The sequence below is a fragment of the Rhipicephalus microplus genome, chromosome 2 (assembly GCF_043290135.1).
Source record: "Rhipicephalus microplus isolate Deutch F79 chromosome 2, USDA_Rmic, whole genome shotgun sequence".
In the NCBI taxonomy this organism is placed as follows: Eukaryota; Metazoa; Arthropoda; class Arachnida; order Ixodida; family Ixodidae; genus Rhipicephalus; species Rhipicephalus microplus.
This window is the reverse complement of record NC_134701.1, coordinates 133403212-133426019: the sequence shown is the minus strand read 5'-3', so window position 1 is coordinate 133426019 and position 22808 is coordinate 133403212. Positions and strand designations below refer to the sequence as shown.

The following is a 22808-nucleotide window of genomic DNA, read 5'->3' as shown; positions in this document are numbered from 1 at the left end:
GTGGGCGTGGGTTAGAATCCCACTTCCGTCAATTTTTTTACTTTACTACCAGCACAGAGTCAGCGTCTTCTTTTTCTGGGGCTGACATATCGTATCAGAATGGCAAAGTGGTCTAAGGTGCCAGACTCAAAGGAAACCTTGCCGAGTGATACGAGTTGAACGAGGCTTCTGGTCCACGTATGTGTGCGTGGGTTCGAATCCCTCTTCTGACAAACTTTTTTTTTACTTCACTAACAGAACAAAGTCAGTGTCTCCTTTTGCTGGGCGGATATATCGTGTCCGAATGGCTGAGTGGTCTAAGGCGCCAGTCTGAAGGGAAACCTTGCCCGGTGATGCGAGTTGGACGAGGCTTCTGGTTCACGTCTGTGTGCGTGGGTTCGAATCTCACTTCTGTCAATTTTTTTTAATTTACTACCAGCACAAAGTCAGTGTCTCCTTTTGCTGGGCTGAAATATTGTGTCAGAATGGCCGAGTGGTCGAAGGTGCTAGACTCAAGGGAAACCTTGCCCAGTCATACGAGTTGAACGAGGCTTCTCGTCCACGTATGTGGGCGTGGGTTCAAATCCCACTTCGGACAATTTTTTTTAATTTACTACCAGCACGAAGTCAGTGTATTCTTTTGCTGGGGCTGGTATATCGTGTCAGAATGGCCAAGTGGTCTGAGGCGCCAGACTCAAGGGAAACCTTGCCCAGTGACGCGAGTTGAACGTGGCTTCTGGGCCACGTATGTGGGCGTGGGTTAGAATCCCACGTCCGTCAATTTTTTTTACTTTACTACCAGCACAGAGTCAGCGTCTTCTTTTGCTCAGACTCACATATCGTATCAGAATGGCCGAGTGGTCTAAGGCGCCAGACTTAAGGGAAACCTTGCGCAGTGGTACGGGTTGAACATGGCTTCTGGTCCACGTATGTGGGCGTGGGTTTGAATCCTACTTCTGACAAACTTTTTTTATTTTAGTACAAGAACAAAGCCATTGTCTCCTTTTGCTGGGCTGAAATATTGTGTCAGAATGGCCGAGTAGTCAAAGGCGCCAGACTTAAGGGAAACCGTGCCCAGTGATACGAGTGTAACGAGGCTTCTTGTCCACGTATGTGTGCGTGGGATCGAATCTCACTTCTGCCATTTTTTTATAAATTACTACCAGCACAGAGTCAGCGTCTTCTTTTGCTCAGGCTCACATATCGTATCAGAATGGCCGAGTGGTCTAAGGCGCCAGACTCAAGGGAAACCTTGCCCAGTGATACGGGTTGAATGAGGCTTCTGGTCCACGTATGTGTGCGTGGGTTCGAATCTCACTTCTGTCACTTTTTTTAATTTACTACAAGCACAGAGTCAGTGTCTTCTTTTGCTCAGGCTTACATATCGTATCAGAACGGTCGAGTTGTCTAAGGCACCAGACTTAGGGAAACATTGCCCGGTGATACGGGTTAAACGAGGCCTTTGGTCCACGTATGTCGACGTGGGTTCGAATCCCACTTCTGACAATCTTTTTTTTATTTTACTACCAGCATAAAGTCAGTGTTTTTTTTGCTGGGGCTGATATATTGTGTCAGCATGGCCGAGTGGTGGAAGGCGCCAGACTTAAGAGAAACCTTGCTCAGTGATACGGGTTAAACGAGGCTCCTAGTCCAGGTGTGTGTGCGTGGGTTCGAATCCCACTTCTGACAATTTTTTTACTTTAATACCAGCACGAAGTCAGTGTCTTCTTTTGCTGGGGATGGTATATCGTGTCAGAATGGCCAAGTGGTCTAAGGCGCCAGACTCAAGGGAAACCTTGCCCAGTGATACGGGTTGAACGAGGCTTCTAGTCCACGTATGTGGGCGTGGGTTCGAATCCCACTTCTGACAAACTTTTTTTACTTTACTACCTGCACAGAGGCAGCGTCTTCTTTTGCTGAGGCTGACATATCGTGTCAGAATGGCCGCCTGGTTTAAGGCACCGGACTCAATGGAAACCTTGCCCAGTGATACGAGTGGAACGAGGCTTCTCGTCCACGTATGTGGGCGTGGGTTCAAATCCCACTTCAGACAATTTTTTTTAATTTACTACCAGCACAAAGTCAGTGTCTCCTTTGGTTAGGACTAAAACAATGTGTCAGAATGTCCGAGTGGTCGAAGGCGCTAGTCTCAAAGAAAACCGTGCCCAGTCATACGAGTTGAACGAGGCTTCTGGTCAACGTATGTGTGCGTGGGTGTGAATCTCCTTCTGACAAACTTTTCTACTTTACTACCAGAACAAAGTCAGTGTCTTCTTTTGCTGGGGCTTATATATCGTGTCAGCATGGCCGAGTGGTCGAAGGCGCCAAACTTAAGGGAAACCTTGCTCAGTGATAAGGGCTGAACGAGGCTTCTGGTCCAGGTGTGTGGGCGTGGGTTCAAATCCCACTTCGGACAAACTCTTTTTTTTACTTTACTACCAGCACAGAGTCAGCGTCTTCTTTTTCTGGGGCTGACATATCGTATCAGAATGGCAAAGTGGTCTAAGGTGCCAGACTCAAAGGAAACCTTGCCGAGTGATACGAGTTGAACGAGGCTTCTGGTCCACGTATGTGTGCGTGGGTTCGAATCCCTCTTCTGACAAACTTTTTTTTTACTTCACTAACAGAACAAAGTCAGTGTCTCCTTTTGCTGGGCGGATATATCGTGTCCGAATGGCTGAGTGGTCTAAGGCGCCAGTCTGAAGGGAAACCTTGCCCGGTGATGCGAGTTGGACGAGGCTTCTGGTTCACGTCTGTGTGCGTGGGTTCGAATCTCACTTCTGTCAATTTTTTTTAATTTACTACCAGCACAAAGTCAGTGTCTCCTTTTATTGGGCTGAAATATTGTGTCAGAATGGCCGAGTGGTCGAAGGTGCTAGACTCAAGGGAAACCTTGCCCAGTCATACGAGTTGAACGAGGCTTCTCGTCCACGTATGTGGGCGTGGGTTCAAATCCCACTTCAGACAATTTTTTTTAATTTACTACCAGCACGAAGTCAGTGTATTCTTTTGCTGGGGCTGGTATATCGTGTCAGAATGGCCAAGTGGTCTGAGGCGCCAGACTCAAGGGAAACCTTGCCCAGTGACGCGAGTTGAACGTGGCTTCTGGGCCACGTATGTGGGCGTGGGTTAGAATCCCACGTCCGTCAATTTTTTTTACTTTACTACCAGCACAGAGTCAGCGTCTTCTTTTGCTGAGGCTGACATATCGTATCAGAATGGCCGAGTGGTCTAAGGCGCCAGACTCAAGGTAAACCTTGCGTAGTGATACGGGTTGAACGATTCTTCTGGTCCACGTATGAGGGCGTGGGTTTGAGTCCTACTTCTGACAAACATTTTTTATTTTACTACAAGGACAAAGTGAGTGTCTCCTTTTGCTGGGCTGAAATATTGTGTCACAATGGCTGAGTGGTCGAAGGCGCTAGACTCATTGGAAACCGTGCCCAGTCATACGAGTTGAACGAGGCTTTAGGTCAACGTATGTGTGCGTGGGTGCGAATCCCACTTCTGACAAACTTTTTTTAATTTACTACCAGAACAAAGTCAGTGTCTTCTTTTGCTGGAGCTTATATATAGTGTCGGAACGGCCGAGTTGTCTAAGGCACCAGACTTAAGGGAAACATTGCCCGGTGATACGGGTTAAACGAGGCCTTTGGTCCACATATGTGGACGTGGGTTCGAATCCCACTTCTGACAATCTTTTTTTACTTTACTACCAGCATAAAGTCAGTGTTTATTTTTTGCTGGGGCTGATATATTGTGTCAGCATGGCCGAGTGGTCGAAGGCGCCAGACTTAAGGGAAACCTTGCCCGGTGATGCAAGTTGAACGAGGCTTCTGTTCCGCGTATGTGTGCGTGGGTTCGAATCTCACTTCTGTCAATTGTTTTAATTTACTACCAGCACAGAGTCAGCGTCTTCTTTTGCTGAGGCTTACATATCGTATCAGAATGGCCGAGTGGTCTAAGGCGCAAGACTTGAGCGAAACCTTGCGCAGTGGTACGGGTTGAACGAGGCTTCTGGTCCACGTATGTGGGCGTGGGTTTGAATCCTACTTCTGACAAACTTTTTTTATTTTAGTACAAGAACAAAGCCAGTGTCTCCTTTGGTTAGGACTAAAATATCGTGTCAGAATGGCCGAGTGGTCGAAGGCGCTAGACTTAAGGGAAACCTTGCCCAGTGATACGGGTTGAATGAGGCTTCTGGTCCACGTATGAGGGCGTGGGTTCGAATCCCACTTCTGACAAACTCTTTTTTTTATTTGCTACCAGCACAAAGTCAGTGTCTCCTTTTGCTGGGCTGAAATATTGTGTCAGAATGGCCGAGTGGTCGAAGGCGCTAGACTCAAGGGAAACCGTGCCCACTCATACGAGTTGAACGAGGCTTCTGGTCCACGTATGTGTGCGTGGGTGCGAATACCACTTCTGACAAACTTTTTTTACTTTCTACCAGAACAAAGTCAGTGTCTTCTTTTGCAGGGCTGAAATATTGTATCAGCATGGCCGAGTGGTGGAAGGCGCCAGACTTAAGGGAAACCTTGCTCAGTGATACGGGTTAAACGAGGCTCCCGGTCCAGGTGTCTGTGCGTGGGTTCGAATCCCACTTCTGACAATTTTTTTTTCTTTACTACCAGAAGAAAGTCAATGTCTCTTTTTGCTGGGCTGAAATATCATGCCAGAATGGCCGAGTGGTCCAAGGCGCCAGACTGAAGGGAAACATTGCCCAGTGATACGTGTTGAACGAGGATTCTGGTCCACGTATGTGGGCCTGGGTTCGAATCCTATCCTGACAAACTTTTGTTTACTTTACTACCAGAACAAAGTCAGTGTCTCCTTTTGCAGGGCTGAAATATTGTGTCAGAATGGCCGAGTGGTCGAAGGCGCCAGACTTAAGGGAAACCTTGCCCAGTGATACGAGTGTAACGAGGCTTCTGGTTCACGTATGTGTGCGTGGGTTCGAATCCCACTTCTGACAAACTTTTTTTACTTTACTGCCAGCACGACATCAGTCTCTTCTTTTGCTGGGGCTGATATAGCGTGTCAGAATAGCCGAGTGTTCTAAGGCACCAGACGTAAGGGAAACCTTGCCCAGTGATACGGGTTGAACGAGGCTTCTGGTCCACGTCTGTGAGCGTGGGTTCGAATCCCACTTCTGACAAACTTTTTTTACTTCACTAACAGAACAAAGTCAGTGTCTCCTTTTGCTGGGGCTGATATATCGTATCAGAATGGCCGAGTGGTCTAAGGCGCCATACTGAAGGGAAACCTTGCTCGGTGATGCGAGGTGAACGAGGCTTCTGGTCCACTTTTATGTGCGTGGGTTCGAATCTCACATCCGTCATTTTTTTTACTTTACTACCAGCACAGAGTCAGCGTATACTTTTGTTGAGGCTGACATATCGTATCAGAATGGCCGAGTGGTCTAAGGCGCCAGACTCAAGGTAAACGTTGCGCAGTGATACGGGGTGAACGAGGCTTCTGGTCTACGTATGAGGGCGTGGGTTTGAATCCTACTTCTGACAAACGTTTTTTATTTTACTACAAGAACAAAGCCAGTGTCTCCTTTAATTAGGACTAAAACAATGTGTCAGAATGTCCGAGTGGTCGAAGGCGCTAGTCTCAAGAAAAACCGTGCCCAGTCATACGAGTTGAACGAGGTTTCTGGTCCACGTGTGTGGGCGTGGGTTCAAATCCCACTTCAGACAAACTCTTTTTTTACTTTACTACCAGCACAAAGTCAGTGTCTCCTTTTGCTGGGGCTGAAATATCCTTTCAGAACGGCCGAGTGGTCTAAGGCTCCAGACTCAAGCAAAACCTTGCCCAGTGATACGGGTTGAACGAGGCTTCTGGTCCACGTATGTGGGCGTGGGTTCGAATCCCACTTCTGACAAACTTTTGTTACATTACTACGAGCATATAGTCAGTGTCATCTTTTGCTGGGGCTGATATATCGTATCAGAATGGCCGAGTGGTCTAAGGCGCCAGACTCAAGGGAAACCTTGCCGAGTTATACGCGTTGAACGAGGCTTCTGGTGCACGTATGAGTGCGTGGGTTCGAATCCCTCTTCTGACAAACTTTTTTTTACTTCACTAACAGAACAAAGTCAGTGTCTCCTTTTGCTGGGCCGATATATCGTGTCCGAATGGCCGAGTGGTCTAAGCCGCCAGACTGAAGGGAAACCTTGCCCGGTGATGCGAGTTGAACGAGGCTTCTGGTCCACGTATGTGTGCGTGGGTTCGAATCTCACTTGTGTCAATTTTTTTTTATTTACTACCAGCACAAAGTCTGTGTCTCCTTTTGCTGGGCTGAAATATTGTGTCAGAATGGCCGAGTGGTCGAAGGTGCTAGACTCAGGGGAAACCTTGCCCAGTCATACGAGTTGAACGAGGATTCTGGTCCACGTATGTGTGCGTGGGTTCGAATCCCACTTCTGACAAAATTTTTTAATCTACTACCAGAAGAAAGTCAGTGTCTCCTTTTGCTGGGCTGAAATATCGTGTCAGAATGGCCGAGTGGTCCAAGGCGCCAGACTTAAGGGAAACCTTGCCCCAGTGATACGGGTTGAACGAGGCTTCTGGTCTACGTATGTGGGCGTGGGTTGAAATCCCACTTCTGAGAAGCTGTTTTTCTTACTTTACTACCAGCACAAAGTCAGTGTCTCCTTTTGCTGGGGCTGAAATATCGTGTCAGAATGGCCGAGTGGTCTAAGGCTCCATACTCAAGGGAAACCTTGCCCAGTGATACGAGTGTAACGAGGCTTCTGGTCCACGTATGTGTGCGTGGGTTCAAATCCCACTTCTGACAAAATTTTTTAATCTACTACCAGAACAAATTCAGTGTCTCCTTTTGCTGGGTTGAAATATCGTGTCAGAATGGCCGAGTGGTCTAAGGCTCCAGACTCAAGGGAAACCTTGCCCAGTGATATGGGTTGAACGAGGCTTCTGGTCCACGTATGTGGGCGTGGGTTCGAATCTCACTTCTGTCAATTTTTTTACTTTACTACCAGCACAGAGTCAGCGTCTTCTTTTGGTGGGGCTGACATACCGTAACAGAATGGCCGAGCGAGATAGTAAGAGAACATGGTTTGGAGGATGTGGCTGAATGTCTCGGTGGTGGCCGGACTATGCAGTACACCCACTTTCAGGCAGCCAGCCATGCCCGACTAGATAGGGCGTACGTGAGTGTAGAATTGGTACCGCTTTGAAAGGAATACCGTGTTAACGCCGTTTCATTTAGTGACCACTGCTTGGTTAGCTTTGTAGTAGCTAGCACGAAAGAAACGAAAAGGGCCTTCGAGTGGCAACTATGGAAATTGAATTCGAATCTGCTGGGTGATGAAAAATTTATGGACGAAGTAATGACGGAAGTTGAAAAGATGAAAGTTCGCAGTAAAAAGACGTTTAGAGAAAAATGGGAGAACTTCAAGCAGGTCGTTAAATTGAAGGCTTTGGAACGCTCGAGCGCTATAAGCAGAGAAAAAGGAGCAGAAGAAAAGCTCATGCGCAGAAACCTGGAAAAATTGCTCCTCGAAGAATGTAGAATGCCCGGCATGTTTCTTGAAGATATTCGCGCGTTGAAAAGTAAAATTGAGCGGTTCGATGTCGAAAGATACCGCGGTGCTATGGTTCGGGCAAGAGCCGAGCGATTGATAACGGCAGAAGCACCGTCAAAAAGGGCGTTGGGCTCAGAAAAGTGGCATGCGCGTCGAAATCAAATAACAGAAATTGAACACGAGGGTGAAGTCAGCGATGTCGCAGATGTTATCGAGCGTGCTTGCTTTGAGCACTTCAATGGTTTATTCGCCGCCAGCTCAGTTGATGTCGATCGGTTTAAAAAAGATTTTTTTTACCGCTGATGCCAAAGCTTGACAATAATACAAAAGAAATATTGGAGGAACCCATTTCGGAAGCGGAAGTTAACAGTGCTATTGAAAGTATGCATCCCGGGAAATCACCTGGCCCTGATGGTCTGACTTCCGCCTTTTATAAGTGTTTCAATTTTGAAATAACACCAGTCTTAGCCGACGTTTATAATGAGGCATTCGAGCTGAAAATATTACCCCCGTCCTTTTCATCATCTCACACTGTTCTTATACCAAAATCGGAAGACCCCGTTGCACTGCGCAAAGTAAATTCTTACCGCCCAATCTGCCTCACTAATGTAGATTACAAGATATTCATGAAAATCCTAGCTAAAAGGTTGCAAACAGTTATTACGGAGCTCGTGGGGCCGCATAAGACGTGCGGCATAAAAGGTCGAACTATCCTCACTAATATACACGCAGCCCGGAGCATCCTCGAATGTTGCGACGCTATTGGTGCGCGAGTCGCAATGCTGCAAATCGACCTCGAGAAGGCTTTTGACAGGGTGCCTCATGAAATTCTGCTGTGCATCCTAGATTATGTGAATTTAGGGAAAATAATCAAAGAGGGGGTTGTCATGGCGTACCGAGACTGCTCAACGCGGCTAATCGTTAACAAGGTGGTGGGGAAGCGCATCCCAGTCAAGCGTTCAGTCCGTCAGGGTTGTCCTCTCTCACCACTATTGTTTTGTTTGTACATAGAGTCCTTTTGTTTGAGTGCCATAGAGAATGACTGTGTCCGTGGGTTTAAGCTGCACGAGGTTGAAGTCCGACTGTTGGCTTATGCGGACGATATTGCCATTTTTTGCGCGGACTCTGACATCATAGCAGATGCTGTCAAATGCGTTACTAACTTCTGTGCTGCAAGTGGCAGCGCTGTAAACTGGGGAAAATGCCTTGGCTTTTGGCACGGTGACTGGGCAGAAACCCCAGACAGTTTTGCCAGCGTAAGGTTTGTTACGACACCGGTGAAATACTTGGGTGCCCCCCTCGAATGCTACAAAGATAGCGACTCGTACTGGAGGAGCCAAGTGGATAACCTGCGGGAAAGAGTGAACAAGTGGAATGGCAGGAATTGGTCGATGTTTTCTAAAGCCACAACTTGCAACGTATTCTTAGTGAGTAAAATTTGGTATATCTTACAAGTCTTACATTGTTCAAGGGTAAACATCCAAAAATTTCACCGTGTGTTCGCTGTCTTTGTGTGGGAATCGTCTTGGGAAAGATCGAGTCGGACCAACTTATTTCTTCGAGTGCGAAATGGAGGACTGGGCTTGTCGCATTTGTTTTTAAGACAGGTAGTCAATCGATTTTGTTTCTTTAGAGACGTCGACAACCCATTCCTTCGCACTGTCTGTCAACTTTGCCTTGGGCAACACTTGCCTAACATGGTTGTATCAACCTGCAGCGTACCTGGTGGTGTTCATGGCTTTCTCCGCGAAGTTGTACTTTCTTGTAGGTTTCTGGCAGCGTGGTTTTCACTTGAATACTTGAGTCAAATCCGACGAAGAAAGTTGTACAAGGACCTATGTGATGTGTTTTTACCAGTGCCTTTGTATCGGTCCCTTTACAATGTATGCCATGGCCACCCTGTACTAAAGCGCGTCAAGGCGATGAAAATATCGCCAGGTGCTAAGAATTTCTTTTTTAAATTACATACCGGTACGCTGACCGTCAAAACCTGGATGGCTGCAAAGGGGTTTTACGTTCCTTGGGGCACGCATTGCATAATATGCAGAAAGGAGGAGACAATTGAGCATGTATTCATTGACTGCTGGGATGCTATCTTTCTTTGGGACGTGCTCCAGCGCACGATCGAAAAAGATTTTCCCATTGATGCACATGGCATCCGCTATTTGCAAATACAAAGTGACGACGGTACCCCATATGATATGATAATGCTTATGGCTCTTCATAGCATTTGGAAATCCAGGAGGGCAGCCATGCACTTTGATGTAGATGCACGAGCACCCACCCAGTACTTCAAACAGTATATAAGAAATTTTGTGGATGAACAAAAGTTGCAGGAATTCACCCCAGAATGGTTGCCGCGCGTCGAATTACTATCGACGATAAGAACATTTTAACAGATGCGTGGCCACATCAATTGAGCCACGGTTTTTACAATGTTTTGAATTGTGTTGTGTAATTATCTGTTAATATGTGTATTGTTTACGTGAGCCGAAAACAGGCAATAAAGAAGGGAACAAAATGGCAGAGTGGTCTAAGGCGCCAGACTCAAGGGAAACCTTGCCCAGTGATACGGGTTGAACGAGGCTTCTGGTCCACGTATGTGGGCGTGGGTTCGAATCCCACTTCTGACAAACTTTTTTTACTTCACTAACAGAACAAAGTCAGTGTCTCCTTTTGCTGGGGCTGATATATCGTATCAGAATGGCCGAGAGGTCTAAGGCGCCTGACTCAAGGGAAACCTTTCCCGGTGATACGAGTTGAACGAGGCTTCTGGTCCACGTATGTGTGCGTGGGTTCGAATCTCACTTCTGTCAATTTTTTTTACTTTACTACCAGCACAGAGTCAGCGTCTTCTTTTGGTGGGGCTGACATACCGTAACAGAATGGCCGAGTGGTCTAAGGCGCCAGACTCAAGGAAAACCTTGCCCAGTGATATCAGTGTAACGAGGCTTCTGGTCCACGTATTTGTGCGTGGGTTGAAATCCCACTTCTGACAAAATATTTTAATCTACTACCAGAAGAAATTCAGTGTCTCCTTTTGCTGGGCTGAAATATCTTGTCAGAATGGCCGAGTTGTCCAAGGCGCCAGACTCAAGGGAAACCTTGCCCAGTGATACGAGTGTAACGAGGCTTCTGGTCCACGTATGTGTGCGTGGGTTCGAATCCCACTTCTGATAAATATTTTTTTACTTCACTGCCAGCACGATGTCAGTCTCTTCTTTTGCTGGGGCTGATATATCGTGTCAGAATGGCCGAATGGTCTAAGGCGCCAGACTCAAGGGAAACCTTGCCCAGTGATACGGGTTGAACGAGGCTTCTGGTCCACGTATGTGGGCGTGGGTTCGAATCCGACTTCTGAAAAACCTTTTTTACTTCACTAACAGAACAAAGTCAGTGTATCATTTTGCTGGGGCTGATATATCGTATCAGAATGGCCGAGTGGTCTCAGGCGCAAGACTGAAGGGAAACCTTGCTCAGTGATGCGAGTTGAACGAGGCTTCTGGTCCAAGTATGTGTGCGTGGGTTGGAATCTCACTTCCGTCAATTTTTTTTACTTTACTACCAGCACAGAGTCAGCGTCTACTTTTGCTGAGGCTGACATATCGTATCAGAATGGCCGAGTGGTCTAAGGCTCCAGACTCAAGGGAAACCTTGCCCAGTGATACGGGTTGAACGAGGCTTCTGGTCTACGTATGTGGGCGTGGGTTGAAATCCCACTTCTGAGACGCTCTTTTTTTACTTTACTACCAGCGCAAAGTCAGTGTCTCCTTTTGCTGGGGCTGAAATTTCTTGTCAGAATGGCCGAGTGGTCTGAGGCTCCAGACTGAAGGGAAACCTTGCCCAGTGATACGGGTTGAACGAGGCTTCTGGTCCACGTATGTGGGCGTGGGTTCGAATTCTATTTTGACAAAAATTTTTTTACTTTACTACCAGAACAAAGTCAGTGGCTCCTTTTGGTGGGCTGAAATATTGTGTCAGAATGGCCGAGTGGTCGAAGGCGCCAGACTTAAGGGAAATCTTGCCCAGTGATACGAGTGTAACGAGGCTTCTGGTCCATGTATGTGTGCGTGGGTTCGAATCCCACTTCTGACAATCTTTTTTTACTTTACTGTCAGCACGAAGTCAGTCTCTTCTTTTGCTGGGGCTGATATATTGTGTCAGAATGGCCGAGTGGTCTAAGGCGCCAGACTTAAGGGAAACCTTGCCCATTGATACGGGTTGGTTGAACGCGGCTTCTGGTCCACGTATTTTGGCGTGGGTTGGAATCCCACTTCTGACAAACTTTTTCTACTTCACTAACAGAACAAAGTCATTGTCTCCTTTTGCTGGGACTGATATATCGTATCAGAATGGCCGAGTGGTCTAAGGCGCCACACTGAAGGGAAACCTTGCGCGGTGATGCGAGTTTAACGAGGCTTCTGGTCCACGTATGTGTGCGTGGGTTTGAATCTCACTTCCGGCAATTTTTTTTTACTTTACTTCCAGCACAAAGTCAGTGTCTTCTTTTGCTGTGGCTGAAATATCGTGTCAGAATGGCCGAGTGGTCTAAAGCTCCAGACTCAAGGGAAACCTTGCCCAGTGATACGGGTTGAACGAGGCTTCTGGTCCACGTATGTGGGCGTGGGTTCGAATCCTATTCTCACAAACTTTTTTTTACTTTACTACCAGAACAAAGTCAGTATCTCCTTTTGCTGGGCTGAAATATTGTGTCAGAATGGCCGAGTAGTCAAAGGCGCCAGACTTAAGGGAAACCGTGCCCAGTGATACGAGTGTAACGTGGCTTCTGGTCCACGTATGTGTGCGTGGGTTCGAATCCCACTTCTGACAAACTTTTTTTACTTTAATACCAGCACGAAGTCAGTGTCTTCTTTTGCTGGGGCTGGGATATCGTGTCAGAATGGCCAAGTCGTCGAAGGTGCTATACTCAAGGGAAACCTTGCCCAGTCATACGAGTTGAACGAGGCTTCTGGTCCACGTATGTGTGCGTGGGTTCAAATCCCACTTCTGACAAATTTTTGTAATCTACTACGAGAACAAAGTCACTGTCTTCTTTTGCTGGGGCTGATATATCGTGTCAGAATGGCCGAGTGGTCTAAGGCGCCAGACTCAAGGGAAACCTTGCCCAGTGATAGGGGTTGAACGAGGCTTCTGGTCCACGTATGTGGGCGTGGGTTCGAATTCTATTCTGACAAACTTTTCTTTTACTTTACTGCCAGCACGAAGTCAGTCTCTTCTTTTGCTGGGGCTGATATATCGTGTCAGAATGGCCGAGTGGTCTAAGGCGCCAGACTCAAGGGATACCTTGCCCAGTGATACGGGTTGAACGAGGCTTCTGGTCCACGCATGTGGGCGTGGGTTCGAATCCCACTTCTGTCATTTTTTTAATTTACTACCAGCACAGAGTCAGCGTCTTCTTTTGCTGAGGCTGACATATCGTATCAGAATGGCCGAGTGGTCTAAGGCGCCAGACTTAAAAGAAACCTTGCGCAAGGGTACGGGTTGAACGAGGCTTCTGGTCCACGTATGTGGGCGTGGGTTTGAATCCTACTTCTGACAAACTCTTTTTTTTATTTGCTACCAGCACAAAGTCAGTGTCTCCTTTTGCTAGGCTGAAATATTGTGTCAGAACGGCCGAGTTGTCTAAGGCACCAGACTTAAGGGAAACATTTCCCGGTGATACGGGTTAAACGAGGCTTCTGATCCACGTATGTGCACGTGGGTTCGAATTCCACTTCTGACAATCTTTTTTTTACTTTACTACCAGCATAAAGTCACTGTTTTTTTGCTGGGGCTGATATAAGGTGTCAGCATGGCCGAGTGGTCGAAGGCGCCAAACTTAAGGGAAACCTTGCTCAGTGATACGGGTTGAACGAGGCTTCTGGTCCAGGTGTGTGGTCGTGGGTTCGAATTCCACTTTGACAATCTTTTTTTACTTTACTGCCAGCACGAAGTCAGTCTCTTTTTTTGTGTCAGAATGGCCGAGTGGTCTAAGGCGCCAGACTCAAGGGAAACCTTGCCCAGTGATACGGGTTGAACGAGGCTTCTGGTTCACGTTTGTGGGCGTGGGTTCGAATCCCACTTCTGACAAACTTTTTTTACTTCACTAACAGAACAAAGTCAGTGTATCCTGTTGCTGGGGCTGATATATCGTATCAGAATGGCCGAGTGGTTTAAGGCGCAAGACTGAAGGGAAACCTTGCTCGGTGATGCGAGTTGAACGAGGCTTCTGGTCCAAGTATGTGTGCGTGGGTTCATATCTCACTTCCGTCAATTTTTTTTACTTTACTACCAGCACAGAGTCAGCGTCTACTTTTGCTGAGGCTGACATATCGTATCAGAATGGCCGAGTGGTCTCCTGGTCTACGTGTGTGGGCGTGGGTTGAAATCCCACTTCTGAGAAGCTCTTTTTTTACTTTACTACCAGGACAAAGTCAGTGTCTCCTTTTGCTGGGGCTGAAATTTCGTGTCAGAATGGCCGAGTGGTCTAAGGCTCCAGACAGAAGGGAAACCTTGCCCAGTGATACGGGTTGAACGAGGCTTCTGTTCCATGTATGTGGGCGTGGGTTCGAATTCTATTCTGAGAAACTTTTTTTTTACTTTACTACCAGAACAAAGTCAGTGTCTCCTTTTGCTGGGCTGAAATATTGTGTCAGAATGGCCGAGTGGTCGAAGGCGCCAGACTTAAGGGAAACCTTGCCCAGTGATACGAGTGTAACGAGGCTTCTGGTCCACGTATGTGTGCGTGGGTTCGAATCCCACTTCTGACAAAGTTTTTTTACTTTACTGCCAGCACGAAGTCAGTCTCTTCTTTTGCTGGGGCTGATATATCGTGTCATAATGGCCGAGTGGTCTAAGGCGCCAGACTCAAGGGAAACCTTGCCCAGTGATACGGGTTGAACGAGGCTTCTGGTCCACGTATGTGGGCGTGGGTTCGAATCCCACTTCTGACAAACTTTTTTTACTTTACTACCAGCCCAAAGTCAGTGTCTCTTTTTGCTGGGCCTGAAATATCCTGTCAGAACGGCCGAGTGGTCTAAGGCTCCAGACTCAATGGAAACCGTGCCCAGTCGTACGAGTTGAACGAGGCTTCAGGTCAACGTATGTGTGCGTGGGTGCGAATCCCACTTTTGACAAACTTTTTTTACTTTACTACCAGAACAAAGTCAGTGTCTTCTTTTGCTGCATCTTATATATCATGTCAGAACGGCCGAGTTGTCTAAGGCACCAGACTTAAGGGAAACATTGCCCGGTGATACGGTTTAAACGAGGCCTTTGGTCCAAGTATGTCGACGTGGGTTGGAATCCCATTTCTGACAATCTTTTCTTTTTACTTTACTACCAGCACGAAGTCAGTCTCTTCTTTTGCTGGGGCTGATATATCGTGTCAGAATGGCCGAGTGGTCTAAAGCTCCAGACTCAAGGGAAACCTTGCCCAGTGATACGGGTTGAACGAGGCTTCTGGTCCACGTATGCGGGCGTGGGTTCGAATCCTTTTCTCACAAACTTTTTTTTACTTTACTACCAGAACAAAGTCAGTGTCTCCTTTTGCTGGGCTGAAATATTGTGTCAGAATGGCCGAGTAGTCAAAGGCGCCAGACTTAAGGGAAACCGTGCCCAGTGATACGAGTGTAACGTGGCTTCTGGTCCACGTATGTGTGCGTGGGTTCGAATCCAACTTCTGACAAACTTTTTTTACTTTAATACCAGCACGAAGTCAGTGTCTTCTTTTGCTGGGGCTGACATATCGTGTCAGAATGGCCGCCTGGTTTAAGGCGCCAGACTCAAGGGAAACCTTGCCCGGTGATACGAGTTGAACGAGGCTTCTCGTCCACGTATGTGGGCGTGGGTTCAAATCCCCCTTCAGACATTTTTTTTTAATTTACTACCAGCACAAAGTCAGTGTCTCCTTTTGCTGAACTGAAATATTGTGTCAGAATGGCCGAGTGGTCGAAGGTGCTATACTCAAGGGAAACCTTGCCCAGTCATATGAGTTGAACGAGGCTTCTGGTCCACGTATGTGTGCGTGGGTTCAAATCCCACTTCTGACAAATTTTTGTAATCTACTACGAGAATAAAGTCACTGTCTTCTTTTGCTGGGGCTGATATATCGTTTCAGAATGGCCGAGTGGTCTAAGGCGCCAGACTCAAGGGAAACCTTGCCCAGTGATAGGGGTTGAACGAGGCTTCTGGTCCACGTATGTGGGCGTGGTTTCGAATCCCTCTTCTGACAAACTTTTTTTACTTCACTAACAGAACAAAGTCAGTGTCTCTTTTTGCTGGGGCTGATATATCGTATCAGAATGGCCGAGTGGTCTAAGGCGCCACACTGAAGGGAAACCTTGCGCGGTGATGCGAGTTTAACGAGGCTTCTGGTCCACGTATGTGTGCGTGGGTTTGAGTCTCACTTCCGGCAATTTTTTTTTTACTTTACTACCAGCACAAAGTCAGTGTCTCCTTTTGCTGGGGCTGAAATATCGTGTCAGAATGGCCGAGTGGTCTAAAGCTCCAGACTCAAGGGAAACCTTGCCCAGTGATACGGGTTGAACGAGGCTTCTGGTTCACGTATGTGGGCATGGGTTCGAATCCTATTCTCACAAACTTTTTTTTACTTTACTACCAGAACAAAGTCAGTGTCTCCTTTTGCTGGGCTGAAATATTGTGTCAGAATGGCCGAGTAGTCAAAGGCGCCAGACTTAAGGGAAACCGTGCAAAGTGATACGAGTGTAACGTGGCTTCTGGTCTACGTATGTGTGCGTGGGTTCGAATCCCACTTCTGACAAACTTTTTTTACTTTAATACCAGCACGAAGTCAGTGTCTTCTTTTTCTGGGGCTGGGATATCGTGTCAGAATGGCCAAGTGGTCTAAGGCGCCAGACTCAAGGGAAACCTTGCCCAGTGATACGGGTTGAACGAGGCTTCTGGTCCACGTACGTTGGCGTGGGTTCGAATCCCACTTCTGACAAACTTTTTTTACTTTACTGCCAGCACAGAGTCAGCGTCTTCTTTTGCTGAGGCTGACATATCGTGTCAGAATGGCCACATGGTTTAAGGCGCCAGACTCAAGGGAAACCTTGCCCGGTGATACGAGTTGAACGAGGCTTCTCGTCCACGTATGTGGGCGTGTGTTCAAATCCCCCTTCAGACATTTTTTTTAATTTACTACGAGAACAAAGTCACTGTCTCCTTTTGCTGAACTGAAATATTGTGTCAGAATGGCCGAGTGGTCTAAGGCGCCAGACTCAAGGGAAACCTTGCCCAGTGATAGGGGTTGAACGAGGCTTCTGGTCCACGTATGTGGGCGTGGTTTCGAATCCCTCTTCTGACAAACTTTTTTTACTTCACTAACAGAACAAAGTCAGCGTCTACTTTTGCTGAGGCTGACATATCGTATCAGAATGACCGAGTGGTCTAAGGCTCCAGACTCAAGGGAAACCTTGCCCAGTGATACGGGTTGAACGAGGCTTCTGGTCTACGTATGTGGGCGTGGGTTGAAATCCCACTTCTGAGAAGCTCTTTTTTAACTTTACTACCAGCACAAAGTCAGTGTCTCCTTTTGCTGGGGCTGAAATTTCGTGTCAGAATGGCCGAGTGGTCTAAAGCTCCAGACTGAAGGGAAACCTAGCCCAGTGATACGGGTTGAACGAGGCTTCTGGTCCACGTATGTGGGCGTGGGTTCGAATTCTATTCTGACAAACTTTTCTTTTACTTTACTGCCAGAACAAAGTCAGTGTCTCCTTTTGCTGGGCTGAAATATTGTGTCAGATTGGCCGAGTGGTCGAAGGCGCCAGACTTAAGGAAAACCTTGCCCAGTGATACGAGTGTAACGAGGCTTCTGGTCCACGTATGTGTGCGTGGGTTCGAATCCCACTTCTGACAAACTTTTTTTACTTTACTGCCAGCACGAAGTCAGTCTCTTCTTTTGCTGGGGCTGATATATCGTGTCAGAATGGCCGAGTGGTCTAAGGCGCCAGACTCAAGGGATACCTTGCCCAGTGATACGGGTTGAACGAGGCTTCTGGTCCACGCATGTGGGCGTGGGTTCGAATCCCACTTCTGTCATTTTTTTAATTTACTACCAGCACAGAGTCAGCGTCTTCTTTTGCTGAGGCTGACATATCGTATCAGAATGGCCGAGTGGTCTAAGGCGCCAGACTTAAAAGAAACCTTGAACAAGGGTACGGGTTGAACGAGGCTTCTGGTCCACGTATGTGGGCGTGGGTTTGAATCCTACTTCTGACAAACTCTTTTTTTTATTTGCTACCAGCACAAAGTCAGTGTCTCCTTTTGCTAGGCTGAAATATTGTGTCAGAACGGCCGAGTTGTCTAAGGCACCAGACTTAAGGGAAACATTTCCCGGTGATACGGGTTAAACGAGGCTTCTGATCCACGTATGTGCACGTGGGTTCGAATTCCACTTCTGACAATCTTTTTTTTACTTTACTACCAGCATAAAGTCAGTGTTTTTTTGCTGGGGCTGATATAAGGTGTCAGCATGGCCGAGTGGTCGAAGGCGCCAAACTTAAGGGAAACCTTGCTCAGTGATACGGGTTGAACGAGGCTTCTGGTCCAGGTGTGTGGTCGTGGGTTCGAATCCCACTTTGACAATCTTTTTTTACTTTACTGCCAGCACGAAGTCAGTCTCTTTTTTTGCTGGGGCCGATGTATCGTGTCAGAATGGCCGAGTGGTCTAAGGCGCCAGACTCAAGGGAAACCTTGCCCAGTGATACGGGTTGAACGAGGCTTCTGGTTCACGTTTGTGGGCGTGGGTTCGAATCCCACTTCTGACAAACTTTTTTTACTTCACTAACAGAACAAAGTCAGTGTATCCTTTTGCTGGGGCTGATATATCGTATCAGAATGGCCGAGTGGTTTAAGGCGCAAGACTGAAGGGAAACCTTGCTCGGTGATGCGAGTTGAACGAGGCTTCTGGTCCAAGTATGTGTGCGTGGGTTCATATCTCACTTCCGTCAATTTTTTTTACTTTACTACCAGCACAGAGTCAGCGTCTACTTTTGCTGAGGCTGACATATCGTATCAGAATGGCCGAGTGGTCTAAGGCTCCAGACTCAAGGGAAACCTTGCCCAGTGATACGGGTTGAACGAGGCTCCTGGTCTACGTGTGTGGGCGTGGGTTGAAATCCCACTTCTGAGAAGCTCTTTTTTTACTTTACTACCAGGACAAAGTCAGTGTCTCCTTTTGCTGGGGCTGAAATTTCGTGTCAGAATGGCCGAGTGGTCTAAGGCTCCAGACAGAAGGGAAACCTTGCCCAGTGATACGGGTTGAACGAGGCTTCTGTTCCATGTATGTGGGCGTGGGTTCGAATTCTATTCTGACAAACTTTTTTTTTTACTTTACTACCAGAACAAAGTCAGTGTCTCCTTTTGCTGGGCTGAAATATTGTGTCAGAATGGCCGAGTGGTCGAAGGCGCCAGACTTAAGGGAAACCTTGCCCAGTGATACGAGTGTAACGAGGCTTCTGGTCCACGTATGTGTGCGTGGGTTCGAATCCCACTTCTGACAAAGTTTTTTTACTTTACTGCCAGCACGAAGTCAGTCTCTTCTTTTGCTGGGGCTGATATATCGTGTCATAATGGCCGAGTGGTCTAAGGCGCCAGACTCAAGGGAAACCTTGCCCAGTGATACGGGTTGAACGAGGCTTCTGGTCCACGTATGTGGGCGTGGGTTCGAATCCCACTTCTGACAAACTTTTTTTACTTTACTACCAGCCCAAAGTCAGTGTCTCTTTTTGCTGGGCCTGAAATATCCTGTCAGAACGGCCGAGTGGTCTAAGGCTCCAGACTCAATGGAAACCGTGCCCAGTCGTACGAGTTGAACGAGGCTTCAGGTCAACGTATGTGTGCGTGGGTGCGAATCCCACTTTTGACAAACTTTTTTTACTTTACTACCAGAACAAAGTCAGTGTCTTCTTTTGCTGCATCTTATATATCATGTCAGAACGGCCGAGTTGTCTAAGGCACCAGACTTAAGGGAAACATTGCCCGGTGATACGGTTTAAACGAGGCCTTTGGTCCAAGTATGTCGACGTGGGTTGGAATCCCATTTCTGACAATCTTTTCTTTTTACTTTACTACCAGCACGAAGTCAGTCTCTTCTTTTGCTGGGGCTGATATATCGTGTCAGAATGGCCGAGTGGTCTAAAGCTCCAGACTCAAGGGAAACCTTGCCCAGTGATACGGGTTGAACGAGGCTTCTGGTCCACGTATGTGGGCGTGGGTTCGAATCCTTTTCTCACAAACTTTTTTTTACTTTACTACCAGAACAAAGTCAGTGTCTCCTTTTGCTGGGCTGAAATATTGTGTCAGAATGGCCGAGTAGTCAAAGGCGCCAGACTTAAGGGAAACCGTGCCCAGTGATACGAGTGTAACGTGGCTTCTGGTCCACGTATGTGTGCGTGGGTTCGAATCCAACTTCTGACAAACTTTTTTTACTTTAATACCAGCACGAAGTCAGTGTCTTCTTTTGCTGGGGCTGACATATCGTGTCAGAATGGCCGCCTGGTTTAAGGCGCCAGACTCAAGGGAAACCTTGCCCGGTGATACGAGTTGAACGAGGCTTCTCGTCCACGTATGTGGGCGTGGGTTCAAATACCCCTTCAGACATTTTTTTTTTAATTTACTACCAGCACAAAGTCAGTGTCTCCTTTTGCTGAACTGAAATATTGTGTCAGAATGGCCGAGTGGTCGAAGGTGCTATACTCAAGGGAAACCTTGCCCAGTCATATGAGTTGAACGAGGCTTCTGGTCCACGTATGTGTGCGTGGGTTCAAATCCCACTTCTGACAAATTTTTGTAATCTACTACGAGAATAAAGTCACTGTCTTCTTTTGCTGGGGCTGATATATCGTTTCAGAATGGCCGAGTGGTCTAAGGCGCCAGACTCAAGGGAAACCTTGCCCAGTGATAGGGGTTGAACGAGGCTTCTGGTCCACGTATGTGGGCGTGGTTTCGAATCCCTCTTCTGACAAACTTTTTTTTACTTCACTAACAGAACAAAGTCAGTGTCTCTTTTTGCTGGGGCTGATATATCGTATCAGAATGGCCGAGTGGTCTAAGGCGCCACACTGAAGGGAAACCTTGCGCGGTGATGCGAGTTTAACGAGGCTTCTGGTCCACGTATGTGTGCGTGGGTTTGAGTCTCACTTCCGGCAATTTTTTTTTACTTTACTACCAGCACAAAGTCAGTGTCTCCTTTTGCTGGGGCTGAAATATCGTGTCAGAATGGCCGAGTGGTCTAAAGCTCCAGACTCAAGAGAAACCTTGCCCAGTGATACGGGTTGAACGAGGCTTCTGGTTCACGTATGTGGGCATGGGTTCGAATCCTATTCTCACAAACTTTTTTTTACTTTACTACCAGAACAAAGTCAGTGTCTCCTTTTGCTGGGCTGAAATATTGTGTCAGAATGGCCGAGTAGTCAAAGGCGCCAGACTTAAGGGAAACCGTGCCCAGTGATACGAGTGTAACGTGGCTTCTGGTCTACGTATGTGTGCGTGGGTTCGAATCCCACTTCTGACAAACTTTTTTTACTTTAATACCAGCACGAAGTCAGTGTCTTCTTTTTCTGGGGCTGGGATATCGTGTCAGAATGGCCAAGTGGTCTAAGGCGCCAGACTCAAGGGAAACCTTGCCCAGTGATACGGGTTGAACGAGGCTTCTGGTCCACGTACGTTGGCGTGGGTTCGAATCCCACTTCTGACAAACTTTTTTTACTTTACTGCCAGCACAGAGTCAGCGTCTTCTTTTGCTGAGGCTGACATATCGTGCCAGAATGGCCACCTGGTTTAAGGCGCCAGACTCAAGGGAAACCTTGCCCGGTGATACGAGTTGAACGAGGCTTCTCGTCCACGTATGTGGGCGTGTGTTCAAATCCCCCTTCAGACATTTTTTTTAATTTACTACGAGAACAAAGTCACTGTCTCCTTTTGCTGAACTGAAATATTGTGTCAGAATGGCCGAGTGGTCTAAGGCGCCAGACTCAAGGGAAACCTTGCCCAGTGATAGGGGTTGAACGAGGCTTCTGGTCCACGTATGTGGGCGTGGTTTCGAATCCCTCTTCTGACAAACTTTTTTTACTTCACTAACAGAACAAAGTCAGCGTCTACTTTTGCTGAGGCTGACATATCGTATCAGAATGACCGAGTGGTCTAAGGCTCCAGACTCAAGGGAAACCTTGCCCAGTGATACGGGTTGAACGAGGCTTCTGGTCTACGTATGTGGGCGTGGGTTGAAATCCCACTTCTGAGAAGCTCTTTTTTAACTTTACTACCAGCACAAAGTCAGTGTCTCCTTTTGCTGGGGCTGAAATTTCGTGTCAGAATGGCCGAGTGGTCTAAAGCTCCAGACTGAAGGGAAACCTAGCCCAGTGATACGGGTTGAACGAGGCTTCTGGTCCACGTATGTGGGCGTGGGTTCGAATTCTATTCTGACAAACTTTTCTTTTACTTTACTGCCAGAACAAAGTCAGTGTCTCCTTTTGCTGGGCTGAAATATTGTGTCAGATTGGCCGAGTGGTCGAAGGCGCCAGACTTAAGGAAAACCTTGCCCAGTGATACGAGTGTAACGAGGCTTCTGGTCCACGTATGTGTGCGTGGGTTCGAATCCCACTTCTGACAAACTTTTTTTACTTTACTGCCAGCACGAAGTCAGTCTGTTCTTTTGCTGGGGCTGATATATCGTGTCAGAATGGCCGAGTGGTCTAAGGCGCCAGACTCAAGGGAAACCTTGCCCAGTGATACGGGTTGAACGAGGCTTCTGGTCCACGTATGTGGGCGTGGGTTCGAATCCCACTTCTGTCATTTTTTTAATTTACTACCAGCACAGAGTCAGCGTCTTCTTTTGCTGAGGCTGACATATCGTATCAGAATGGCCGAGTGGTCTAAGGCGCCAGACTTAAAAGAAACCTTGCGCAGTGGTACGGGTTGACCGAGGCTTCTGGTCCACGTATGTGGGCGTGGGTTTGAATCCTACTTCTGACAAACTTTTTTTATTTTAGTACAATAACAAAGCTAGTGTCTCCTTTGGTTAGGACTAAAATATCGTGTCAGAATGGCCGAGTGGTCGAAGGCGCCAGACTTAAGGGAAACCTTGCCCAGTGATACGGGTTAAATGAGGCTTCTGGTCCACGTATGTGGGCGTGGGTTCGAATCCCACTTCTGACAAACTCTTTTTTTTATTTGCTACCAGCACAAAGTCAGTGTCTCCTTTTGCTGGGCTGAAATATTGTGTCAGAACGGCCGAGTTGTCTAAGGCACCAGACT

General features: G+C 47.4%; 34 non-coding genes across 34 annotated transcripts; all 34 read left to right on the top strand.

Annotated features, from left to right (window-relative positions):
- Positions 1-458: 458 nt before the first annotated feature.
- TRNAL-CAA (transfer RNA leucine (anticodon CAA)) lies at positions 459-577 on the top strand. The gene is made up of 2 exons: positions 459-496; positions 532-577. It is a non-coding gene; the product is annotated as a tRNA-Leu (tRNA).
- A 245-nt stretch (positions 578-822) lies between these two features.
- On the top strand, positions 823-941 carry TRNAL-UAA (transfer RNA leucine (anticodon UAA)). Its single transcript has 2 exons — positions 823-860; positions 896-941. It is a non-coding gene; the product is annotated as a tRNA-Leu (tRNA).
- Positions 942-1730: 789 nt separating this feature from the next.
- Positions 1731-1849, top strand: TRNAL-CAA (transfer RNA leucine (anticodon CAA)). Its single transcript has 2 exons — positions 1731-1768; positions 1804-1849. It is a non-coding gene; the product is annotated as a tRNA-Leu (tRNA).
- Positions 1850-2827: 978 nt separating this feature from the next.
- Positions 2828-2946, top strand: TRNAL-CAA (transfer RNA leucine (anticodon CAA)). The gene is made up of 2 exons: positions 2828-2865; positions 2901-2946. It is a non-coding gene; the product is annotated as a tRNA-Leu (tRNA).
- Positions 2947-4104: 1158 nt separating this feature from the next.
- On the top strand, positions 4105-4223 carry TRNAL-UAA (transfer RNA leucine (anticodon UAA)). Its single transcript has 2 exons — positions 4105-4142; positions 4178-4223. It is a non-coding gene; the product is annotated as a tRNA-Leu (tRNA).
- Positions 4224-4832: 609 nt separating this feature from the next.
- TRNAL-UAA (transfer RNA leucine (anticodon UAA)) lies at positions 4833-4951 on the top strand. The gene is made up of 2 exons: positions 4833-4870; positions 4906-4951. It is a non-coding gene; the product is annotated as a tRNA-Leu (tRNA).
- A 979-nt stretch (positions 4952-5930) lies between these two features.
- Positions 5931-6049, top strand: TRNAL-CAA (transfer RNA leucine (anticodon CAA)). The gene is made up of 2 exons: positions 5931-5968; positions 6004-6049. It is a non-coding gene; the product is annotated as a tRNA-Leu (tRNA).
- Positions 6050-6294: 245 nt separating this feature from the next.
- On the top strand, positions 6295-6413 carry TRNAL-CAG (transfer RNA leucine (anticodon CAG)). The gene is made up of 2 exons: positions 6295-6332; positions 6368-6413. It is a non-coding gene; the product is annotated as a tRNA-Leu (tRNA).
- Positions 6414-6662: 249 nt separating this feature from the next.
- On the top strand, positions 6663-6781 carry TRNAL-CAA (transfer RNA leucine (anticodon CAA)). The gene is made up of 2 exons: positions 6663-6700; positions 6749-6781. It is a non-coding gene; the product is annotated as a tRNA-Leu (tRNA).
- Positions 6782-6843: 62 nt separating this feature from the next.
- Positions 6844-6962, top strand: TRNAL-CAA (transfer RNA leucine (anticodon CAA)). The gene is made up of 2 exons: positions 6844-6881; positions 6917-6962. It is a non-coding gene; the product is annotated as a tRNA-Leu (tRNA).
- Positions 6963-11505: 4543 nt separating this feature from the next.
- On the top strand, positions 11506-11624 carry TRNAL-UAA (transfer RNA leucine (anticodon UAA)). Its single transcript has 2 exons — positions 11506-11543; positions 11579-11624. It is a non-coding gene; the product is annotated as a tRNA-Leu (tRNA).
- A 64-nt stretch (positions 11625-11688) lies between these two features.
- Positions 11689-11811, top strand: TRNAL-UAA (transfer RNA leucine (anticodon UAA)). Its single transcript has 2 exons — positions 11689-11726; positions 11766-11811. It is a non-coding gene; the product is annotated as a tRNA-Leu (tRNA).
- A 429-nt stretch (positions 11812-12240) lies between these two features.
- Positions 12241-12359, top strand: TRNAL-UAA (transfer RNA leucine (anticodon UAA)). The gene is made up of 2 exons: positions 12241-12278; positions 12314-12359. It is a non-coding gene; the product is annotated as a tRNA-Leu (tRNA).
- Positions 12360-12789: 430 nt separating this feature from the next.
- On the top strand, positions 12790-12908 carry TRNAL-CAA (transfer RNA leucine (anticodon CAA)). The gene is made up of 2 exons: positions 12790-12827; positions 12863-12908. It is a non-coding gene; the product is annotated as a tRNA-Leu (tRNA).
- Positions 12909-12969: 61 nt separating this feature from the next.
- TRNAL-UAA (transfer RNA leucine (anticodon UAA)) lies at positions 12970-13088 on the top strand. The gene is made up of 2 exons: positions 12970-13007; positions 13043-13088. It is a non-coding gene; the product is annotated as a tRNA-Leu (tRNA).
- Positions 13089-13500: 412 nt separating this feature from the next.
- TRNAL-CAA (transfer RNA leucine (anticodon CAA)) lies at positions 13501-13619 on the top strand. Its single transcript has 2 exons — positions 13501-13538; positions 13574-13619. It is a non-coding gene; the product is annotated as a tRNA-Leu (tRNA).
- A 561-nt stretch (positions 13620-14180) lies between these two features.
- TRNAL-UAA (transfer RNA leucine (anticodon UAA)) lies at positions 14181-14299 on the top strand. Its single transcript has 2 exons — positions 14181-14218; positions 14254-14299. It is a non-coding gene; the product is annotated as a tRNA-Leu (tRNA).
- Positions 14300-14363: 64 nt separating this feature from the next.
- TRNAL-CAA (transfer RNA leucine (anticodon CAA)) lies at positions 14364-14482 on the top strand. The gene is made up of 2 exons: positions 14364-14401; positions 14437-14482. It is a non-coding gene; the product is annotated as a tRNA-Leu (tRNA).
- Positions 14483-16192: 1710 nt separating this feature from the next.
- TRNAL-UAA (transfer RNA leucine (anticodon UAA)) lies at positions 16193-16311 on the top strand. The gene is made up of 2 exons: positions 16193-16230; positions 16266-16311. It is a non-coding gene; the product is annotated as a tRNA-Leu (tRNA).
- Positions 16312-16375: 64 nt separating this feature from the next.
- TRNAL-CAA (transfer RNA leucine (anticodon CAA)) lies at positions 16376-16494 on the top strand. The gene is made up of 2 exons: positions 16376-16413; positions 16449-16494. It is a non-coding gene; the product is annotated as a tRNA-Leu (tRNA).
- Positions 16495-16738: 244 nt separating this feature from the next.
- TRNAL-CAA (transfer RNA leucine (anticodon CAA)) lies at positions 16739-16857 on the top strand. The gene is made up of 2 exons: positions 16739-16776; positions 16812-16857. It is a non-coding gene; the product is annotated as a tRNA-Leu (tRNA).
- A 432-nt stretch (positions 16858-17289) lies between these two features.
- Positions 17290-17408, top strand: TRNAL-UAA (transfer RNA leucine (anticodon UAA)). The gene is made up of 2 exons: positions 17290-17327; positions 17363-17408. It is a non-coding gene; the product is annotated as a tRNA-Leu (tRNA).
- A 64-nt stretch (positions 17409-17472) lies between these two features.
- Positions 17473-17591, top strand: TRNAL-CAA (transfer RNA leucine (anticodon CAA)). The gene is made up of 2 exons: positions 17473-17510; positions 17546-17591. It is a non-coding gene; the product is annotated as a tRNA-Leu (tRNA).
- A 61-nt stretch (positions 17592-17652) lies between these two features.
- TRNAL-UAA (transfer RNA leucine (anticodon UAA)) lies at positions 17653-17771 on the top strand. Its single transcript has 2 exons — positions 17653-17690; positions 17726-17771. It is a non-coding gene; the product is annotated as a tRNA-Leu (tRNA).
- A 429-nt stretch (positions 17772-18200) lies between these two features.
- TRNAL-CAA (transfer RNA leucine (anticodon CAA)) lies at positions 18201-18319 on the top strand. The gene is made up of 2 exons: positions 18201-18238; positions 18274-18319. It is a non-coding gene; the product is annotated as a tRNA-Leu (tRNA).
- A 615-nt stretch (positions 18320-18934) lies between these two features.
- TRNAL-UAA (transfer RNA leucine (anticodon UAA)) lies at positions 18935-19053 on the top strand. Its single transcript has 2 exons — positions 18935-18972; positions 19008-19053. It is a non-coding gene; the product is annotated as a tRNA-Leu (tRNA).
- A 64-nt stretch (positions 19054-19117) lies between these two features.
- Positions 19118-19236, top strand: TRNAL-CAA (transfer RNA leucine (anticodon CAA)). The gene is made up of 2 exons: positions 19118-19155; positions 19191-19236. It is a non-coding gene; the product is annotated as a tRNA-Leu (tRNA).
- Positions 19237-20947: 1711 nt separating this feature from the next.
- TRNAL-UAA (transfer RNA leucine (anticodon UAA)) lies at positions 20948-21066 on the top strand. The gene is made up of 2 exons: positions 20948-20985; positions 21021-21066. It is a non-coding gene; the product is annotated as a tRNA-Leu (tRNA).
- Positions 21067-21130: 64 nt separating this feature from the next.
- On the top strand, positions 21131-21249 carry TRNAL-CAA (transfer RNA leucine (anticodon CAA)). The gene is made up of 2 exons: positions 21131-21168; positions 21204-21249. It is a non-coding gene; the product is annotated as a tRNA-Leu (tRNA).
- A 244-nt stretch (positions 21250-21493) lies between these two features.
- Positions 21494-21612, top strand: TRNAL-CAA (transfer RNA leucine (anticodon CAA)). Its single transcript has 2 exons — positions 21494-21531; positions 21567-21612. It is a non-coding gene; the product is annotated as a tRNA-Leu (tRNA).
- A 432-nt stretch (positions 21613-22044) lies between these two features.
- TRNAL-UAA (transfer RNA leucine (anticodon UAA)) lies at positions 22045-22163 on the top strand. Its single transcript has 2 exons — positions 22045-22082; positions 22118-22163. It is a non-coding gene; the product is annotated as a tRNA-Leu (tRNA).
- Positions 22164-22227: 64 nt separating this feature from the next.
- Positions 22228-22346, top strand: TRNAL-CAA (transfer RNA leucine (anticodon CAA)). The gene is made up of 2 exons: positions 22228-22265; positions 22301-22346. It is a non-coding gene; the product is annotated as a tRNA-Leu (tRNA).
- Positions 22347-22407: 61 nt separating this feature from the next.
- TRNAL-UAA (transfer RNA leucine (anticodon UAA)) lies at positions 22408-22526 on the top strand. Its single transcript has 2 exons — positions 22408-22445; positions 22481-22526. It is a non-coding gene; the product is annotated as a tRNA-Leu (tRNA).
- Positions 22527-22590: 64 nt separating this feature from the next.
- On the top strand, positions 22591-22709 carry TRNAL-UAA (transfer RNA leucine (anticodon UAA)). Its single transcript has 2 exons — positions 22591-22628; positions 22664-22709. It is a non-coding gene; the product is annotated as a tRNA-Leu (tRNA).
- The last annotated feature ends 99 nt before the right edge of the window (positions 22710-22808 follow it).